The sequence below is a fragment of the Bombyx mandarina genome, chromosome 18 (genome assembly GCF_030267445.1).
Source record: "Bombyx mandarina strain Sakado chromosome 18, ASM3026744v2".
Classification (NCBI taxonomy): domain Eukaryota; kingdom Metazoa; phylum Arthropoda; class Insecta; order Lepidoptera; family Bombycidae; genus Bombyx; species Bombyx mandarina.
Genome location: NC_143224.1, coordinates 3531949 through 3544975, shown reverse-complemented (window position 1 = coordinate 3544975; position 13027 = coordinate 3531949).

The following is a 13027-nucleotide window of genomic DNA, read 5'->3' as shown; positions in this document are numbered from 1 at the left end:
AGACTCTAGTGTAGATGACAGGTCAAGAAGTGGTCGCCCTCGGTCTGTTAGGACTCCAGCAGTGATAAAAGCTGTGAAGGCGCGAATTCAAAGAAATCCCAAACGTAAGCAGAAACTGTTGGCCCTTCAGATGGGGTTAAGCAGAACCACGGTGAAAAGGGTGTTAAATGAAGACTTAGGGCTTCGGGCATATCGAAGAAAAACAGGACATCGTTTGAATGCTCTCTAATGGATCTGAAACTGAAGAGATGCCGCGCTTTGTTGAAGCGGTACGCGGGAAAAAATATCGGGAAATTCTTTTTTCGGATGAAAAAATTTTTACCGTAGAAGAGAGCTACAACTAACAAAATGATAAGGTGTACGCACACAGTAGTGAAGAAGCGAGCAACCGTATTCCGCGTGTCCAACGAGGTCATTTTCCATCCTTGCTCATGGTATGGTTGGGAGTTTCTTATTGGGGCTTAACAGAGGTACATTTTTGTGAGAAAGGTGTAAAAACGAATGCAGTCGTGTATCAAAATACAGTCCTGATGAACCTTGTGGAACCTGTTTCTCATACCATGTTCAATAACAGGCACTGGGTATCCCAACAAGATTCGGCGCCAGCTCATAGAGCGAAGAGCACACAAGACTGGCTGGCGACACGTGAAATCGACTTCATCCGGCACGAAGACTGGCCCTCCTCCAGACCAGATTTGAATCCGTTAGATTACAAGATAAGGCAACATTTGGAGGAAAAGACGTGCTCAAAGCCTCATCCCAATTTGGAGTCACTCAAGACATCCTTGATTAAGGCAGCCGCCGATATTGACATAGACCTCGTTCGTGCTGCGATAGACGACTGGCCGCGCAGATTGAAGGCCTGTATTCAAAATCACGGAGGCCATTTTGAATAAACTTTAGTGTCATAAGAATCTATGTTTTGTTAAGTTCATTTTGGTATATGAATGGTTACATAATGAATAAACTTGTTTCAATTGTATTGTGAAGTATCTGGAGGATCGCCAGCTGATCAGTGACCGACAGTACGGTTTCCGTCACGGTCGCTCAGCTGGCGACCTTCTTGTTTACCTTACTCACAGGTGGGCTGAAGCCTTGGAGAGCAAGGGCGAGGCTCTTGCTGTGAGCCTTGATATCGCGAAGGTCTTCGACAGGGTCTGGCATAGGGCACTTCTGTCGAAGCTACCATCTTACGGAATCCCCGAGGGTCTCTGCAAGTGGATCGCTAGCTTTTTGGATGGGCGGAGCATCACGGTCGTTGTAGACGGTGACTGTTCTGATACCATGACCATTAACGCTGGCGTTCCACAAGGTTCGGTGCTCTCCCCCACGCTTTTCATCCTGTATATCAATGACATGCTGTCTATTGATGGCATGCATTGCTATGCGGATGACAGCACGGGGGATGCGCGATATATCGGCCATCAGAGTCTCTCTCGTAGCGTGGTGCAAGAGAGACGATCAAAACTTGTGTCTGAAGTGGAGAACTCTCTGGGGCGAGTCTCCAAATGGGGTGAATTGAACTTGGTTCAATTCAACCCGTTAAAGACACAAGTTTGCGCGTTCACTGCGAAGAAGGACCCCTTTGTCATGGCGCCGCAATTCCAAGGAATATCCCTGCAACCTTCCGAGAGTATTGGGATACTTGGGGTCGACATTTCGAGCGATGTCCAGTTTCGGAGTCATTTGGAAGGCAAAGCCAAGTTGGCGTCCAAAATGCTGGGAGTCCTCAACAGAGCGAAGCGGTATTTCACGCCTGGACAAAGACTTTTGCTTTATAAAGCACAAGTCCGGCCTCGCGTGGAGTACTGCTCCCATCTCTGGGCCGGGGCTCCCAAATACCAGCTTCTTCCATTTGACTCCATACCATAGAGGAGGGCCGTTCGGATTGTCGATAATCCCATTCTCACGGATCGTTTGGAGCCTCTGGGTCTGCGGAGGGACTTCGGTTCCCTCTGTATTTTGTACCGTATGTTCCATGGGGAGTGCTCTGAGGAATTGTTCGAGATGATACCGGCATCTCGTTTTTACCATCACACCGCCCGCCACCGGAGTAGAGTTCATCCATACTACCTGGAGCCACTGCGGTCATCCACAGTGCGTTTCCAGAGGTCTTTTTTGCCACGTACCATCCGGCTATGGAATGGGCTCCCCTCCACGGTATTTCCCGAGCGCTATGACATGTCCTTCTTCAAACGAGGCTTGTGGAGAGTATTAAGCGGTAGGCAGCGGCTTGACTCTGCCCCTGGCATTGCTGAAGTCCATGGGCGACGGTAACCACTCACCATCAGGTGGGCCGTATGCTCGTCTGCCTACAAGGGCAATAAAAAAAAAATATTTTACATTAAACATGTGACATAATTTATGACCTGACTAGGTATATTAATTTCATTTTTATAGATAGACATAGTTGGTTTAAATTATTTGATTTTGTACGGATTCACCTATAGCTTTTATACGATTTGAAAATACCGAAATTGCCAGTTTTTATTGTATACTTAACTCTTACGTCAGTTTTATAATCGGCCGTTGAAGTCGCGTGAAATTTAGAATTAGACAAAAAAGTAACGAAAAATCCTTAAAAAACGTCAGAGTAATTAATACTTGGATGCTAATTATATCATTGTGTACCGGTCGTCTTCGTTTTTATAATTACCCGGCTATTTTGCTTCGTAATTTAATTATTTTTTCGTATTAATTAGTGTTATCTCGTTCGCGTCGTAACAAACTAAACAAAATTAGTTGAGTTAATGCTGCTTTGATAAAAAAATATACTGGTTGTTAGGAGACCGTTTCCGAAAACGAAGACAGACTATAATACTAATGACACCTTTGATGATGGAACGGGAAAAAAATTTATCCTGACAAAAAAAAAATCATATTTTTAAAATGTTTATTAGCATTATTTACGCTCCAGCATGTTAGTACAGCTAAATGAAACAATAATTTCATGAAAAATACATTACTTTACTAAAAATAAAAACCAGCAATGAAATACAAAATCAAAAGCAGCTGATGCTCGGGTCAAGAAACTAGGAAGTACTTTCATCTGTCTTCGTTTTCGGAAGCGGTCTCCTAACACCCAGTATAGTGCACCATCGCGTCGTAGCCCAAAAATACATCATACATATCACATTCATGTGATATCGCGTGAGTTCGATACATACTTAGCACATATCAATATGATGAAAAAACCCTTTGATATATATGATAGGTATTCAGATTGTCTGAAAGTCAACTATGGCATGCAACTATGGCTAACTAGCATGAATTGTGTTCTCGAATGATTAGAATGTACATTTACATTTCACGTCAGCGCTTTTTGAATTGAACTAAAATAGAATAATATGTAATTTAATAAAAAACCACTATATACACGTACCAATACTTTAATACCGACATGAAGCTTTAAGCATTTTAAAGATTGTCACTGCGCTAAAGTTTCTTTTTAAAAAGCTCGACCCTGCTACGTTCCCCTGTGGCTATTCGTATAACAACGATTTTGCAGTACAACTATAAACCATAAGTATATTTACCGTTTTTACCGTTTATACAACATTTTTAATAACAAAAAGTTTAGCAAAGAGCGTCTCTGAACGTCCACATAGCATATTGTCCAGTAAAAAAATTTATTCAATGACATATGCTGACCGAGTTTCTCGTATCTTTTCAGCAGGTCGCGATTCCAATTCGTTAGTAGATTCATTCGCGAAACAGCCGCTCCTGAGTTGTTAGGTCTCCTTCGGAGGTGCTTGGAAAGCTGTTAGATAGCTCCACCTCTCCTGGCTGATCCTTTGCTCGCCCACCTGTCCTGGTGAAACTGGAAAGTCCTCCAGGTTACCAGTAATCATTCAATAATAAAGAAAAAACAAGTTATACAATCAAAAGCATATGGTTTTCACTGATAGAGAATAGCGCGTGGGTAGCTTATTCCACCGAAATGCCTCGCCTTGTATCCCGCTCATATTCTGCAGTCATCGTCACTTACCTGCAACAACCTACACCTACCACTTTGTCAATAAGTTACGATCTGCCAAGTATATCACGCAATAGAACTAAAACCAAAATCTGTGTATGTACAGATTAGTTTCGGAGAATACAGAAAGAAGTCTTACTGTTCTACGCAGTACTGGACGCCTGTCTAAACAGAGCCAAGCTGCTACAGATATAACTATGATAGTGGTCTCAACCAGTACGGGGTTATTTTATTTATTTATTTATTTATTTATTTATTAAGTTGCACCAACAAAGTGATCATCAATACAAAACATCGACAAATTGACAAAAGTTCATGGCAGATGTCACCTCAATTATAGGTGCAATCGACAGTGCATTAACATCAAAAAAAAAATATATATACAGGGTTATAACCAATACCGTCTTTACCATAAGGGCACACGGGGCCCGTGCCCAGGGCCCCCATTCTCAGGGGGCCCCGAAGGACCCACAATTTCTCTCACACATTTATTTTCAAAACATTTTTGTCGGGCACATTACAATTTTTTTACAAATCAGTAACCTTAACAGAAGGTATTTTTAAGTCATATACTACGCCATTATATCGATGACTATTCCTACTGCACTAATTAATAATATTTCCGAACGCATCTTACCTAATTTACTGAGTACACCATCTAGCGATCACGATGACGGTTTCCGTTAACGTAATCGTAACCAAAAAACCAGCAGCATTCTAATATCATTAATGACATATTATATCATACTCTATGATAAATGGCCATACTCAGTAAAAAAATCTTATTTTACTTTCCAAAAGGGCCTCAAATCCTTGTGTGCCCAAGGGCCCCAGCCTAATTTAAGACGTCCCTGGTTATAACGCGCTACCACCGTCCAGTATTCTTCATCTCTTGACGTTACTATTCCTAATTTACTATCGTCCATCCGTATTAGAATCTTCAATTGGCTTTTTAATTAATTTCCTCATCTCTATCCCTTAGATCTAAGTGGTCGTAATGTGAGTCTACAGTTCCAATGTAACAACGAAATTTGTCACAGCCATAATATTTTTTTCATACAGAATATTGGTCAATGAAACTACGCTATGCACCTACTAGTTTCTTCCATACGAAGTCGCTTGGACGGGTTAAGGTCTATTGATTATTCAGTCAAGACGATAATTTTAACGCCGTGAATATAACAGTTGGACTAAAGGTCAGAGATAATGGTCGTGGCTCTGCAGCTGATCGATTTTTTGTTCAATTTTAACGACATATGTGCAAATTGCGAAATTTACAAATTATAGAGTTACTATTCCGGGCCTGGGGGTGGTTATTTTGGTTTCACATATACGGTTTAAAAAAAAAAAAAAACTGTTAGCTTCGTTTCAGAGCCTTCGTTCTTCGCCTCGAAGGATCGGTCAGCCGTGCGTTCTTGGGATGAGCTGCGCTGTCTGGTTGCAGCAGCCCCCTTGCCCCATCCAGGTTCGGGCCTCGTGGGAGATCGGACGCTTGGGCGACAGCACAGGGGAGTCGTTTAGTGAGGCGGGCCCTAAATTTCATCCCTTGGGTCCGCGGTCCAATGTAACATCTGCGAACCTCTCCCACATATCAACTGTAAGACTTCGTAGGAGGTTCGGCACACGACCAAGAAAAACGGCTGGTTAAATTTGCAATTTTCAATTACTTAAAATAAATACTTAATAGCCCGATGATTAAAAAAGACGAAAATAGTCCTTCGCTTTTTTGTCTTGGTCTATTTATTTATAGGTAATTCATTAACTACGATCAGATCACGTTGGTGACTCAATTCCATTTCCAAAAGCGGTTGTCAAGTAATAGAAAGGTTTGTTGTTTTCTGACACGACCATGGAAGATGCAAGATGGTTAAAGGTACATACACGGTAAATTATTAATCTGTACATCATCAAATAAAAGTACTAAATTCGATTGTATTTTTCTCATTTGTTGTGGTAATTGTAAAATGAAACAAAACATATCAACTGTTTTGGCATGGGCCTTGTAATCTGTTTTGGTAGATGTGCTCTTTGCCCGAGTGATGGTAAAGACAATATGAATTCCAACACGCACTTTGAAATACTACGCCGAGATTTCTTTATGACTTTGGTACAGAAACAGCTGGAAAGGGTCCCACCAATACTTTCGTCAAGAAATCACTCCTTACATTCTGGACATGGTAGGAGTAACTTCTCCCAATACATTGCATTCAGGCTCGGTATCAGTTACCTCATTTAGTTGTTCTGTAATCTACAATAAACTTAACTATTGCTTATTACACCGATATGCAATAAAGAGATTAGTAAAAATAAAATAAAATGGGGGAAAGGAGCGGCCGCCCCGAAGAAGACGACGAGGAAGATGAAGAGGAAGCCGAAGAGAGAAGACTGAAGAAAGAAGAAGTCGACCCTCCCATTATCATCCAGCTAGCAAATATGGATCAAGCCAACAATTCATCACCCCTGCCACAAAAGACAGGGAGTTTCCAAGCCCGGGCAGAGGGGGTTGCCTCGAGGCCCGTTCCGCGCCCCTGTAAGCGGACGCGGCGACCCAGCAGCAAGAGATTCATAATTAATTTGAAGTCGACTAATTTGGATGAAGAGCATTTGATAAAATGTTGTTTTTTATTTATTTTTTATTGCTTAGATGGGTGGACGAGCTCACAGCCCACCTGGTGTAAAGTGGTTACTGGAACCCATGGACATCTACAACGTAAATGCGCCACCCACCTTGAGATATAAGTTCTAAGATCTCAGTATAGTTACAACAGCTGCCCCACCCTTCAAACCGAAACGCATTACTGCTTCACGGCAGAAATAGGCAGGGCGGTGGTACCCACCCGCGCGGACTCACAAGAGGTCCTACCACCAGTTTTAAATTTTGTTAAATTCAGTTTAAGCTTCTACCTACTGCGTAGACCATGGACTCCAGTAATTAGTACGTAACGGCTTTACGGTTGTAGTCTTAAATTAGTTATTGAAAAAGAAATGGATGTAGATTTACTTTTACTTTCTTACTATCCCTTAGTACAATAGTTCTGAAATTCATTCCGATAGAGGCACCCGTCACGTGCGGACGTGCTCATCGACCACTCGATCGCCCGGTCTTTGTTCGCCCGGCTTTTGTTAGCCCGGCCATTGTTCGCGCGGCCTGTGTTCGTGGTACATCTGCCGACTAAGTGCTCTTCCTGGAAGTTTTTATTTGTTTTGTTTCCTTTTGTTGTTTCTGTGTTCGTGGTACATCTGCCGACAAACTGTTTTCCTGGAAGTGGTTAATTGTTCTGTTTCTTTTTGTTATTTCCGTTTTGTTGTGTTTTTTCTTTGTCCTGTAGTAATCGTGCCGCATCGCCACCTGTGTTCAATAGAACCGCTCAGGTCCGAGAAGTTGGGGCCTCGCCGCAAGGCGAGTGTTTTCAAGACCCGGGGCCGCCCCACCTGGGCACTCAGCGATCATGGACGCTGTATTCGCGGAATTCCTCCGACTTCGCCACCCACAGCTCGCCTCAGAGTTTCTGGCCTTCAAGGCCGATCACATCGCGAGCCCTCTCGTGGACTCCGCCGAGCTCGCTGCTCCTGCGTCGCCTGTACCTGCGTGCAAAGCTTCTGCATCGAGCACCGCAGCCTCCGTCGTGCCTGCTGTTCCCGCGTCGCCTATACTGGCGAGTAAAACTGCTGCGTCGTCCGCAGTGGCCACCGTTCCAGCAGCGCGATCATCCGCAGCCTCCGTCGTGCCCTCCAAAACACCTGCTCGTAGGTCACCTGCGCCCGCCTCCTCTTCCTCCGACTCTGACTCGGAGATGGAGGTCGACCTCGCTCCCGCCTCATCGACGGATGGATTCACCCTGGTACAAAAGGGTAAGAAGCGTGCCGCGGAGTCTCGAGCTCCCGCGGCCGCTAAAATTAGCAAAGCCGCGAACGCGTCGCGCCCCCGCCCTCAGACTCCCGTTGCGCCTCCAGCCCGTGCCACTCCGTCGCCGCGTCCGGAGGCACAAAATAAAACCCAAACCCCTCCCCCGGTAATCCTCCAAGAGAAGGCAGCTTGGGATCGAGTTTCCCTGGCCCTTAAGGCCAAAAATATCAACTTCACGAATGCCCGTAACCTCGCGAACGGCATTCAAATTAAGGTTCGAACACCCGACGACCATAGGGCCCTCTCTTCTTACCTCCGTAAGGAGCGTATAAGTTTCCACACGTATACGCTCCAGGAGGAGCGCGAACTCCGTGTCGTCATACGTGGCATCCCTAAAGAGTTGGATGCCGAGCTAGTCAAGGCCGACCTTCTCGAACAAGGCCTACCGGTTAACTCCGTACACCGCATGCACACAGGTCGCGGAAGGGAGCCATATAACATGGTTCTCGTCGCCCTCCAGCCTACCCCCGAGGGTAAGCAAATATTCAACATCCGAACGGTCTGTAGCCTTTCTGGAATCGCCGTCGAAACCCCACACAAGAAAGGCACACCTAGCCAGTGCCATAACTGCCAATTATACGGGCATTCTTCCCGTAACTGTCACGCGCGCCCCCGATGCGTCAAGTGTTTAGGAGATCACGCCACGGCCCTCTGCACTCGCGATCAAAAAACCGCGACGGAACCGCCTAGCTGCGTCCTGTGTCGTACACAGGGTCACCCCGCAAATTACCGCGGATGCCCCCGAGCCCCGAAAATAAATCGCCGCGTCGCCCGCCAAAACCGCCTCCGAGCTTCCGGCCCAGACATCAAAGCCTCGGCACCCTCTGTGTCGCAGGCTAAGCCAGCGTTCGTTCCGGCGCCGGTGCCCAGTGTCTCGGCTTGGGCGAAACCGCTGCCGTACACGAACACGGTTACAACTCCCTCCTCCGCGATTCGTCCCGCCCCCGCAACTCGTCCCTCTCCCGCGACTTGCCCTCCGACCGCGTCCGACAATCTCGCTTTAGCGATCGACTTCTTTCAGTCGATCAACTTTGAGCGCGTTAACGCTTTGGGCGACGCCATTCGCGCTGCCTCCACTGCACAACACTTTATCGCCGTTGTGCAAGAATACGCCGACGTATACGCGTCATTAAATACGTACGTCCTCCCCTCACTCCGCCGGTAATCAATGGCGTATATAAGTAGAATAAAGCCCCTATCCGTAACGATAGGATTTTTTAACGCTTACGGTCTCGCAAATCAACGTGATCAGGTTTCTGACTTTTTGCGTGACCATCAAATTGATATCTTTTTAGTGCAGGAGACCCTACTTAAGCCCGCGCGCCGTGACCCTAAAATCGCGAACTATAACATGGTCAGGAACGACAGGCTCTCTGCTCGTGGTGGTGGTACCGTCATTTACTATAGAAGAGCCCTGCATTGCGTCCCGCTCGATCCTCCCGCGCTCGCTAATATCGAAGCATCAGTGTGCCGAATCTCACTGACGGGACACGCGCCGATCGTTATCGCGTCCGTTTATCTTCCACCGGATAAGATCGTTCTAAGCAGTGATATCGAGGCGCTGCTCGGCATGGGGAGCTCTGTCATTCTGGCGGGCGACCTAAATTGTAAACACATCAGGTGGAACTCACACACCACAACCCCGAATGGCAGGCGGCTTGATGCGTTAGTCGATGATCTCGCCTTCGATATCGTCGCTCCGCTAACACCGACTCACTACCCGCTAAATATCGCGCATCGCCCGGATATACTCGACATAGCGTTATTAAAAAACCTAACTTTGAACTTACACGTTCGAAGTAGTTTCAGAGTTAGATTCAGACCACCGTCCCGTCGTTATGAAGCTCGGTCGCGCTCCCGACTCCGTTCCCGTCACGAGGACTGTGGTGGATTGGCACACGCTGGGCATCAGCCTGGCTGAATCTGATCCACCATCGCTCCCGTTTAACCCGGACTCTACCCCGTCTCCTCAGGATACCGCTGAAGCCATAGACATCTTAACGTCACACATCACCTCAACATTAGATAGATCATCGAAACAAGTTGTAGCGGAGGATTTCCTTCACCGCTTCAAATTGTCCGATGATATTAGGGAACTCCTTAGAGCTAAGAACGCCTCGATACGCGCCTACGACAGGTATCCTACCGCGGAAAATCGTATTCGAATGCGTGCCCTACAACGCGACGTAAAGTCTCGGATCGCCGAAGTCCGAGATGCCAGATGGTCTGATTTCTTAGAAGGACTCGCGCCCTCCCAAAGGTCTTACTACCGCTTAGCTCGTACTCTCAAATCGGATACGGTAGTAACTATGCCCCCCCTCGTAGGCCCCTCAGGCCGACTCGCGGCGTTTGATGATGACGAAAAAGCAGAGTTGCTGGCCGATACATTGCAAACCCAGTGCACGCCCAGCACTCAATCCGTGGACCCTGTTCATGTAGAATTAGTAGACAGTGAGGTAGAACGCAGAGTCTCCTTGCCACCCTCCGATGCGTTACCACCCGTCACCCCGATGGAAGTTAAAGACTTGATCAAAGACCTACGTCCTCGCAAGGCTCCCGGTTCCGACGGTATATCCAACCGCGTTATTAAACTTCTACCCGTCCAACTCATCGTGATGTTGGCATCTATTTTCAATGCCGCTATGGCGAACTGTATCTTTCCCGCGGTGTGGAAAGAAGCGGACGTTATCGGCATACATAAACCCGGTAAACCAAAAAATCATCCGACGAGCTACCGCCCGATTAGCCTCCTCATGTCTCTAGGCAAACTGTATGAGCGTCTGCTCTACAAACGCCTCAGAGACTTCGTCTCATCCAAGGGCATTCTCATCGATGAACAATTCGGATTCCGTACAAATCACTCATGCGTTCAACAGGTGCACCGCCTCACGGAGCACATTCTTGTCGGGCTTAATCGACCAAAACCGTTATACACGGGAGCTCTCTTCTTCGACGTCGCAAAAGCGTTCGACAAAGTCTGGCACAACGGTTTGATTTTCAAACTATTCAACATGGGTGTGCCGGATAGTCTCGTGCTCATCATACGGGACTTCTTGACGAACCGCTCTTTTCGATATCGAGTCGAGGGAACCCGCTCCTCCCCACGACCTCTCACAGCTGGAGTCCCGCAAGGCTCTGTCCTTTCACCCCTCCTATTTAGCTTATTCGTTAACGATATTCCCCGGTCGCCGCCGACCCATTTAGCTTTATTCGCCGACGACACGACTGTTTACTATTCCAGTAGAAACAAGTCCCTAATCGCGAAGAAGCTTCAGAGCGCAGCCCTAGCCCTAGGACAGTGGTTCCGAAAATGGCGCATAGACATCAACCCAGCGAAAAGTACTGCGGTGCTATTTCAGAGGGGAAGCTCCACACGGATTTCGTCCCGTATTAGGAGGAGGAATCCCACACCCCCGATTACTCTCTTTAGTCAATCCATACCCTGGGCCAGGAAGGTCAAGTACCTGGGCGTTACCCTGGATGCATCGATGACATTCCGCCCGCATATAAAATCAGTCCGTGACCGTGCCGCGTTTATTCTCGGTAGACTCTACCCCATGATCTGTAAGCGGAGTAAAATGTCCCTTCGGAACAAGGTGACACTTTACAAAACTTGCATAAGGCCCGTCATGACTTACGCGAGTGTGGTGTTCGCTCACGCGGCCCGCACACACATAGACACCCTCCAATCCCTACAATCCCGCTTTTGCAGGTTAGCCGTCGGAGCTCCGTGGTTCGTGAGGAACGTTGACCTACACGACGACCTGGGCCTCGAATCTATCCAGAAATACATGAAGTCAGCGTCGGAATGGTACTTCGATAAGGCTATGCGTCATGATAATCGCCTTATCATTGCCGCCGCTGACTACTCCCCGAATCCTGATCACGCAGGAGCCAGTCACCGTCGACGCCCTAGACACGTCCTTACGGATCCATCAGATCCAATAACCTTTGCACTAGACGCCTTCAGCTCTAGGAGCAGGCTTAGGGACCTCGGTAACCGTACTCGTCGAACTCGACAAAGAGTTCGCCGTGCAACCTAACCCATGAATCAGCTCGCTGAGTTTCTCGCCGGATCTTCTCAGCGGGTCGCGATTCCGATCCGGTAGTAGATTCATTCGCGAAGCAGCTACTCTTGAGTTGTTAGGTCTCCTTCGGAGGCGCTCGGGCAGCTGTTAGCAAATCCCACCCCTCCTGGCTGAGCCTTTGCTCGCCCACCTGTCCTGGTGAAACTGGAAAGGCCTCCGGGCCACCAGTAATCCTTCAATCATAAAAAAAAAAAAAAAAAAAGTTCTGAAATTTCATCCCAAAAAAAGCTTAGTGGCTGTAAAGCTTTTTAGCAATACGTTTACTGTTAAAACGAAATTGTTTACGTTATAGGCGTAGAAAAAGATTTGCTTCTAAGCAAGAACATCAAAGGTCACTGATAATTTTCGATCACCACACATTCCGGAAAAAAATTACATTCACTTTGGTAAATCATAAAAGTTCCATACAATTTTAACCATTAAAATGTTTAAAACTCACCTTCATGAGTCGTTTTTAAGTAATAAATGACCTATAAATCAGAATGACCGATAAAATTCGTGAACACGCAAACAAGAGATTTAACATTAAGATGAAAATGAAATTAATACGCAGGTGTGCATCCCCCATTATTTTTGTAAATCAGCTAAAGTTTGAAATTAATGAATTACCGCAGATAGCCACGGGAGACCCTAATAAAATTTAACCTTTATGAATTTATAGAGTACACGTTTAAAAAACATTAAAGTTAGCAACAATTTTATAAATTACCGGGAGAGTTTTGCGGTTAATCAGGTATTGTATGTACATGCTGATATTAGGATATCAGATCTTAATTGAAACTAGAAATGCCCGCAGTAGTCGAAATTCGACTATAATTAATTGGTATTGTAAGTTTGTACACTATTATGATTGTATTTTATACTTCTATAATCACAAATTTCGCCAAGACTACACTATAAAAAATATTAACAAACAATATTTAATCTATTCTCAATTTGACAACAGACGTCAAGAACCAAAGTTTTGACAATAAATAGTATGCATGCCTGTGTGCGTTAAATACATGGTATGTGTGTGTAATGTTTTCTTTATTGATTTAATGTATCTTTTATGCA